Source organism: Aquarana catesbeiana, linkage group LG04 (assembly GCF_042186555.1).
Source record: "Aquarana catesbeiana isolate 2022-GZ linkage group LG04, ASM4218655v1, whole genome shotgun sequence".
NCBI classification, from domain to species: domain Eukaryota; kingdom Metazoa; phylum Chordata; class Amphibia; order Anura; family Ranidae; genus Aquarana; species Aquarana catesbeiana.
In genome coordinates, this window is record NC_133327.1 from 161,508,447 (window position 1) to 161,517,420 (window position 8,974).

General features: G+C 43.6%; 1 long non-coding RNA gene across 2 annotated transcripts in view; it reads left to right on the forward strand.

Moving 5' to 3' along the window:
* Positions 1-745, forward strand: part of LOC141141436 (uncharacterized) — a 95,625-nt gene extending 94,880 nt beyond the window's left edge. For both annotated transcript variants that reach the window (XR_012244077.1, XR_012244078.1), the window contains exon 6: positions 591-745. This is a non-coding gene — a long non-coding RNA (uncharacterized lncRNA). The remainder of the gene's footprint in view (positions 1-590) is intronic.
* The last annotated feature ends 8,229 nt before the right edge of the window (positions 746-8,974 follow it).

Consider the following 8,974-nt stretch of genomic DNA (forward strand, 5'->3'; position numbering starts at 1 on the left):
CCAGGCAAAATACTGTCGTGGTATAGGAGCTATTTTGCCAGTGAGACCGAACACACAGAGAATATGGTAGCTCTTCAGGAGCAGGCTGAGAGGTGGCTGACCCTATTTCAGCTTGTGCCAAGCAAGATTATGTGTGATAATGACACCACCGATCAAAAAGAGTGGAGAATGGGATTCCCGTCTGAGTATACAATAGGTAGCACTCACCGCAAGTATGTCGGGGGTGTAATTAAAGTACTGTATGGGAAAAAGGAGAAAAATAATAAACTAAATAACCAAAAACACACCCTGAAGCGTAAACAATACAAAGATTTATTGGCTATAGAAAGCAAGGTACAAAAGTATTGCAACCACCCCTTAAAGATAGATATGGTAGGAGTACCCACATCCATGGGACCCCACCAAGCTATCTAGTATAGTGTTCTATGATCTATGATCTATGATAGTGACATAAACACACAGACACACACACGTTGAACTGAATGAACCAGTGTCTTTATTCAACCTGTAACTATGTAAAATGTAATGCATTATGATTTTTATTTCTTTATAAAGCCTTTCTAATCTCTCCCTTTTACATTGTGCTATAGGTGCTTGTTATACTGTGAATTAGGGTGGGCCTATGTTACTGACGTCATCACGTTTTGTCTCTTCGGAGATTGATGGTAAAATGAGTAGCAGGCAGAGGAAGCCCGAGGAGACGGCGCTAATCCAATTATTGACACACCGCGTGTATATCAGCTCTATGTCGTAAGTGCACTCTATTTGAATACAATAAATTATTTTTTTAAGTACTGCACTATGGGCGCATTTTTTGTTTATGTCTTTGAGTGACAAGGATCCAGCAGTTTGGGGTATGCAAATAGGTTTTTGGGAGACCGAATTTCCTGTGCTTGGTGAGACTGCTGTTGTGGTCATTTCTGCGGGTAAGGAGACTACATACTCACTCTGGGTGTAAAGGCTGTTTGGAAGAAGGGTCTTTTTCTTCACAGCTTTGGACCTATATTGTGTCTTCATACCTGCATGGATATCTTCTGATCATTGTCTATTTTATTTGGGACTTTGCTCTAGTTCAAACATTTATTTTTCTTTTTCATGTTTTTTTTATTGTGTTTTTTCACTGAACAATATTGTGGATTTCACTCAATTTATTATTCTTTTGGAATATAATATTTTTTACAATTGTATATGTCATTTGTCATTTATAGAGTTTCAGAATACCTAAATAGGTTCACTTTATTATAAATGTAATATTGATTCTTAGTCTCTTATATTTCAGATATTGAGACTCTGCTTTAGTTTTCCAATTTCACTATCTCAGGTTTATCACCACTTCTTAATATCTGATATGAATTTCAATTTTTCTTTTTCTTTTTACTCACACTGATACTAGCGCTGCACCCACCCCATATTTTCCACTGATCTGAATCTGTATTAACTCTTTGGTGCTGGCAGCTTTATTTATTTGAAGATAGAGTGAAAAGTCGCGCTAGATAATGAGATTTGCAAAAATGAAAAGCAAACAAATATTACATGAAAATCAAACAACCCATATCATAAATATATAATAATGCATATTGATATCCACAAATTACGATGAGTGTATTTAGCAACCCATATCGTGATTATACACCAAATGTGCAAGTGAAAAAAGTAAATGAAAATTGAAAATGATGATTGTTAATTAAAATGGTACAAAATCCATAAGAATCAGTCCATAGATAAACACAGTCTGTATGGGTGAACATCAGAAATTCCAATAGTGAAGGTGAGTCCACAGTGATGAATGGTTAAAGTTCACACCGAAGTGACTAGTGGAATATGAGAATCTCCTCCACCACTGAGAAATACTGCCGCTTACCAGAAAGTGTTGGTCCCTTGTTACAGGGGACCACACAAGGCGGATGGCTGCAACCCCAGCCCGGGATCCCACTGGCAAGCCCTGATCTCCAAACTGTCAGCAAAGATGGTCAGCAGACAGGATCCACAGGTATCGGTATTATACCAAAAAGACAAGAAAACTCCACATAGTGTAAACAGAAAACCCGTATGCTTCCGGGACTTAGCGGTGACGTCAGGGCGTAGCTCCTCCTCCCTACGTCGTTTCGTCACTAGTAGACGTGGTCACGAGATTTATTTAATTGATTTACTTCAATTTTTTATTCACATATTGTTTTCGAGCGCAGCGTTAACCGTTCGTTTTTTCCATTATACTGTGCATTAACCACTTGTCAACCGGCTCATGCCGATATACAGCGGCCAAGTGGTTTGTCCACGTGAATCGCCGTATGGGTATGTCTGTACCTTTAAGGGCGATAGCAGGCGAATGCGGCGGGGATCCTAATCGCATGCACGAGAGCAGGAACAGGGATTTGTGTGTGTAAACACACAAATCCCTGTTCTGTCAGGAGAGAAGAGACATATTGTTTGTCCCTACTAAGTAGGAACAACGATATGTCTTCTCCTCCATGTGTCCTATCCCCTCACAGTTAGAACACACCTAGGGAACACACATTTAACCCCTTGATCGCCCCCTAGTGTTAACCCCTTCCCTGTCAGTGACATTTACACAGTAATCAGTGCATTTTTATAACAGTGATCACTGTATAAGTGTCAATGGTCCCAAAAATGTGTCAAAAGTGTCCCATCTGTCTGCCGCAATGTTGCAGTACCACTAAAAATTGCAGATCACCGCCATTACTAGTAAAAAAAATAATAAGAGGGGGCGTGGCCTGGATGGAGACCGAGATGGCAGCATAAGCTGATAGCTCCTGCGACCCGGGGACCAAATCCTGCCTAAAGGGGAGCCTACACCTCGCTACTATTATGAGCAGAACCACCCTGAGCTCCTCTGCATCTCGCGCTGCCATGGACTCAGGTACACAACTGAGCAGAAACATCCCGGACATCTTCCACACCCAGAAGCTATCCGCACATGTGGCTGCACAGGCCCAGACACCGGTCTCGCCTTCCGCGCTGCCCGAAATGCAGACCCCGGGAAGTTCCACTCCCAGTATCGGACAAGCTCATCCACCTAGTCTGTTTGACCTTGAGAAAGTTGCTTCAGACATTAAAAGCACAGTGACAGCAGCGATCACCGACCTAAAGTCAGACATTCAGGCGGTGGCCCACCGCATTGAAACAGTGGAATAAACCTCCCTGACGCACGCGGCCGCCATTCGTCAGGTTCAATCCACATACGATTCACAACTCTCCCAACTATTCGACCTCCACAGGCATGTGGAGGACCTTGATAACCGTGGTCATCGGCACAACATTAAAGTGCGGGGAGTCCCTGAAAGTGCTGATCCCAGCTCATTATAGCAAACCCTGTGCACAATATTTAAGGATCTAATCGATCACCTGGTGGACTCTCCTATAGGTATGGAAAGGGCCCATCGTGCTTTACGCCCCCAACCCAGGGAGAATGAGCCACCCAGAGATATTGTGTGCTGCTTGGTTAACTTTCCCCTCAAGGAGGAAATCCTTCGAAAAGCAAGGGAAAGGGGACAAATTGTATATAATGGTGCTGACATAAAGTTGTTCCAGGATTTGTCACAGATAACGCTATAGAAGAGCTCTGCGACCTTTATTGGCTACTCTTCGTGCCAGAAACATACAATACTGATGGAAATTCCCTTTTGCACTCTCTGCGTCCGCTAGGAGACGCTCCGCTATACTTCGCACACCGGATGACTTAAAGAACTTTTGCGACCAGCTCGATCTCCCTCGGATTGAACTTCCAGAGTGGTATGAGCTCTATTTCCCATCAGAACCATGGCTCCCGGTTTCTTTCCACCCGTCGCCAAAGGCCCCATGCCAGAGATCGCGCAGACACAAAGTGGGCCCAGTATCTCCAAAAGCTCATTCATCACGCTGCGATCTCTACCAACGAAGTCCGGATCGCTCACCTTCGCCACTTACGAGACTCGATCGCATGGAGGCATAATTTGCTTTGTTCCAGCTATACTGTATCATCCGTGAGTAAATGCCTTAGCTTTTGACTCCTTCCTCATCGCCCTGATATAGGATGCATACCCTTCTACACGTATCTCTACCTGGACAGACAACCTGCCTGCCCTTACCCTCGCTCACACTTCCCTTCATCCCCCGCTTCCAGAAGCATATCTATGCAAATTGCAGTGATTCTTTTCTGCCCCTCAAGCCTTGCTCGTTTACAGCTGAATAGCAGCACCCCGGACAATGCTGAGTTTAACCACTTTGTGTTTTCTGTCCACGATCTGCCTTGTTAAGGCTGCCTCTACCTTAAATGACACTAAGCACCCTCTTCTAGATCTCCAAAATTGAAGACCTTGCCTATATACTTCTGATCGGGCTAAACTCTAGCGACCTCCCGTCTACCAGTACTCTATAAATTAATTAAGGAATACGCACCTCTCTTCATTAGCATAACATTACCGTAGACTGTTACATATGTCTTTCCCTCCTTACTCTCTACAGGCAGTGTCTGTATGGGAGTATTCGTAAGTTATAATGTAATATGACTAACTGATGTCTTGGTCTCATATACAAACACTTATATGATGTATGATATTTCTTATCTTGATCATCGGGGATGTCCCATTCAAACACTTTTACTAGATCTATAAACTCCTGTCAATGGTTATTGACCTGACATATTGAAAGTGAAAACCAATCACCCAACTCATTTGCAAGATGAAATTTGTGCGATCTGATTTAATTGGACATCCCTGGTACTTCAGCAATCTTCCTAGGAATTTGGGCATATGCAGTGAATTTAACCTGCTAGGGCTACATCACTGATGTATTAAGCTTGCAGCTAATATAGTAGAAACCACGTTGCTATATATTGTTATTTACAAAACTCATTGTTCAGGGTCATCCTACCTCCTCTTCCCCCCCCACCCTCCTCCCTCCCTTCCCCGTCCTCCTTTTGCCCCCCCTTCATCCCCCTTCCTGAGATGTACCCTTCCTGTCCCTCATTGGCAGAGGGTGTTAGCCTGCCGAGAAGGAACGGAGGGCTTAACCTCTTTTTCTTGCTCACATTCTGCTTTAATGATGAATCTAAGCGTAAATAATGTATGGCTGGCCTGTCATGTTTTATGTTCTTTGTACCTCTTAGAACTGTAAACATTAATATCATGTTGCTTATTGTTCCAGTTAAGGTGGTAACATGGTTAATGTGTTAGTAGGCTCCTCACATAACTACAGTTTACTAGCTGACACTCCAGGTTTCCCCTCCTTTAGGTGGAACAGAATTTCTGGCTTCACCTCTGGTTTGTTCCCTCTCTTGGCCTTCTCCTCCTTTTCTTTCTCGTTTTACTGCCTATCCCTTTTCTCTTCTTACTTCCTCCTCCTTCTCATTTCTCTTTCCCCTTTTCTTCTTCTGTAAATCCTCTCTTCTTCTCCATTTCTTTTTCCTCCTCTTGACCCACTAATCTTCCCCTCTCCTTACCCCCTCCCTGTGTGCTCTAGGTCTGACTGGGCCCACACCCACCCCTCTTAGCTGCTCTTTTGTACTATTAAATCCTCCTTAGCAAAGTCCACTCTCGAGAACATTAGCTACTAATCAGTACCCAGGCTCTATCATATGAACAAATCCACCAACCAATTTATCCCTGATGTTGAAATGCATATCTCTAAACGTAAAAGGTCTTAACCTACCTGAAAAACGATCCCAAGTCCTATCATCACTCTCCAAACACAAAGATCACTTCATCTTTTTACAAGAGACCCACTTCCGCTCTGACGCCATACCTAAACTTTCCAACCACATATATCGATCAGCTTTCAATGCCACCAATCCAGATGCTAAGACGAAAGGCGTCTCTATATTAATCTCCAAACATGCAAACTTCCACCTATCGGACTCATTGATCGACCCAGCAGGCAGGTTTATTTTCCTCAAAGGCTCATATGCAGCTTAACCAATAACGCTGGCGAATATTTACTGCCCCAATGAGCACCAGGTCATTTTCTTTAGGAGTATCTGCGACCTTTTGGCTTCCTTCCAGGAAGGCCTGGTTCTCCTGGGGGGGACTTTAATGTTCCCCTGAATCCGCCTTACCATATAGAGCTTTACGCCAGATTAAAACTCAACAGCAAAACTTGACCCTCCACGATACGTGGCACACTTTGTCCCCTGCAGTTAAAGACTACACATTCTCCTCGGCCCCACACCAAAAGTATTCCAGAATTGACTATTTTTTTCTCTCCCAATCTGATCTCCCATTTCTACAACAGTCCACCACAGAACCGATGTTTTTACCAGACCACCACCCTATAACGGTTACACTATCCTTTCCTGAAACTCATCCAAGAACAAAAATCTGGTGCTTTAATGCCTCGCTGCTCAAAGACCCACTCTCTCTTAATCGCATACGCACTCGCATCCAAAATTACTTTACCGAAAATTCTACTCCGGGAATTTCTCCAATCTCCCTCTGGGAAGCCCACAAGTGTGTGATCCGGAGAGAGCTGATATCTTTAGCAACAAAAGCCAAGAGATTAAATCAAGAAACCATTAACTCCCTTCTTGAATCGATTAAGTCTCTGGAAAAGGTTTACAAACGTACACAGGCACTCTCGACTTTACAGGACCTAGTCCACACTCGCTCTCTCCTTAGGGCAGAACTAGATAAACGTTCTAGCAGGCGGTACATTCTTGGCCAGAGGATTTTTTACGAGCATGGTAACAAATGCAGCCGCCTTCTGGCACGCTCAGTTCAGTCCTCTAAAACATCCACCAGAATTCATCATATACGCAATCCTAAGGGAGATCTTCTGGCCAGGAATGAGGATATCGCTAAAGAATTTGAAGTTTTTTTACTCAAAGCTGTATAACCTTAACAAGTTTCCCAGAATGACCCAGAAACCCGCACTGAACTTATTAAAGATTTCCTCTCTAGACACAGCCCTAAACCAATATCCCCCCAACTTAAACTTGACCTTGAAAATCCCTTATCTGCAGCTGAATTAGAGGTAGCCATCAAACAAATGAAACTAGGCAAAAGCCCAGGACCCGACGGTTTTTCTCTCCAATACTATAAAACGTTTGCGGACATTCTCTCCCCCAACCTTTTGACCACCTTCAATGCCTTATCTGAGGCCCAGACCAACCCATCTAGAATGTTAGCCGCCCACATCTCTGTTATACCCAAAGAGGGCAAGGATCCCTTGTCAGTTGCAAATTACAGACCAATATCCCTATTGAATGTGGACATTAAATTATACGCAAAAATCCTTGCTAACAGATTACTCCTCTTGCTGCCAGACCTTATTTCGCTTGACTAAGTGGGGTTTGTCCCTGGTAGGGAAGCCAGAGATAACATAATTTGCACATTAAACATACACCAATGGCTATCCTCCACCAAAACCCAAGGATTCTTCCTCTCACTTGACGCCGAGAAGGCGTTTGACAGGGTGGCATGGGACTATATGCGTGAAGCACTCTTGGCTATCGGAATAGGAAATCGTATGCTAGCCTCTATAATGGCTCTATACTCCGGGCCTTCAGCTGCGGTTAGGGTCAATAGCCACCTGTCAAACGCCTTCCCTATTAGTAACGGCACACGTCAGGGATGCCCACTGTCACCACTGATTTATATCCTTACTCTAGAACCCTTCCTTAACAAGCTACGAAACAAATTCAAGGAATTACTGTAAAGGGGAGAGAGTTCAAGGTCGCGGCTTTTGCAGACGACATTTTGCTTTCTTTGCAGGCACCCCGTGTCTCTCTCCCAAACCTTCTTCAAGAGATTGACCTTTTTGGTAAAATATCCAATTTAAAAATTAATCACGCAAAGTCGCAGGCCCTGAATATCTCTCTCCCTCCTCAGGAAATGACTAACTGCCAAGAATCCTTCCCTTTTCTTTGGCATAAAAGCACCATTACCTACCTAGGGGTTCAGATTCCAACCCATCTGTCAAACTTGTATGTATTGAATTTCCATGTAGCTCTACTCAAGGCTCAAAATTTTCTTAAAGAGTGGAAAACATTAAATGCCTCATGGTTTGGGCGGGCTGCTCTGATCAAAATGCTTATTTTACCACCTCTATTATACCTAATGCAAGCAATCCCAATAGCCCTACCATCCAGTTTTTTTTTCAGCTTACCAAAAAGCCTGTTCGGTCTTTCTATGAAGAGATTCCCCCCCACGCATTAAATACTCTAGACTCGTGCTACCTAAATCCAGAGGCGGCTTCCTGATTTGTGTAAATGTTACACTGCCTGTCACCTCACAAGGATCGCAGACTGGAACATCCATGCCCATAAGAAGTCTTGGACATTCCTTGAAGACGCCTTTTTGTCTGTTTCCTTACACCTCCTTCCATGGCTACCCCTAAACACTGGCCACAAAGACTAGCCACACACGCTAATATACCCATCCCTCTTAGCTTTTAGGAAAGCATTAATCAATGGAGCCCTCGCCTCAGTTCCAGGTCCCCTAACCACACTAAGAGGGAATCCTGCATTCTCCCCGGGTAATTCCACAAATTTTCTACAGAAGGAATGGCCACATGAGGATGTCTTAGTCCTACATTTCTATCTTGATGGGAAAATCATTTCCTTAGATAAACTTAGAGAAATGTCCAAAATATCTTCATTCTCTTTCTGGACTTATAGACAAATTAGGCACTTTCTTAAAACCCACACCGGTCAAGCACACTGGACAAAACAGCTTCAGCCCTTTGAAACTTTGTGTCACTGTAAAACCCCACAAAGACACTTTATCTCTCTCTTGTATACCTTTCTCACTGATCACCCGAACCCGTCTTTTCACCCTCACAAATTTCATGGAACAGGGACCTACTAACCCCTTTAACACACGATGAGTGGACCATGGTATACGAATATGCACATAAGGGCTCATTAAATGTAGCCACTCAAGAAAATGGGTACAAGATAGCTACCAGGTGGTATAAGACCCCTTCACGGCTTCACAAATTTTCATCTGCTATCCCTAACACTTGCTGGAGGTGTGGATTGGAG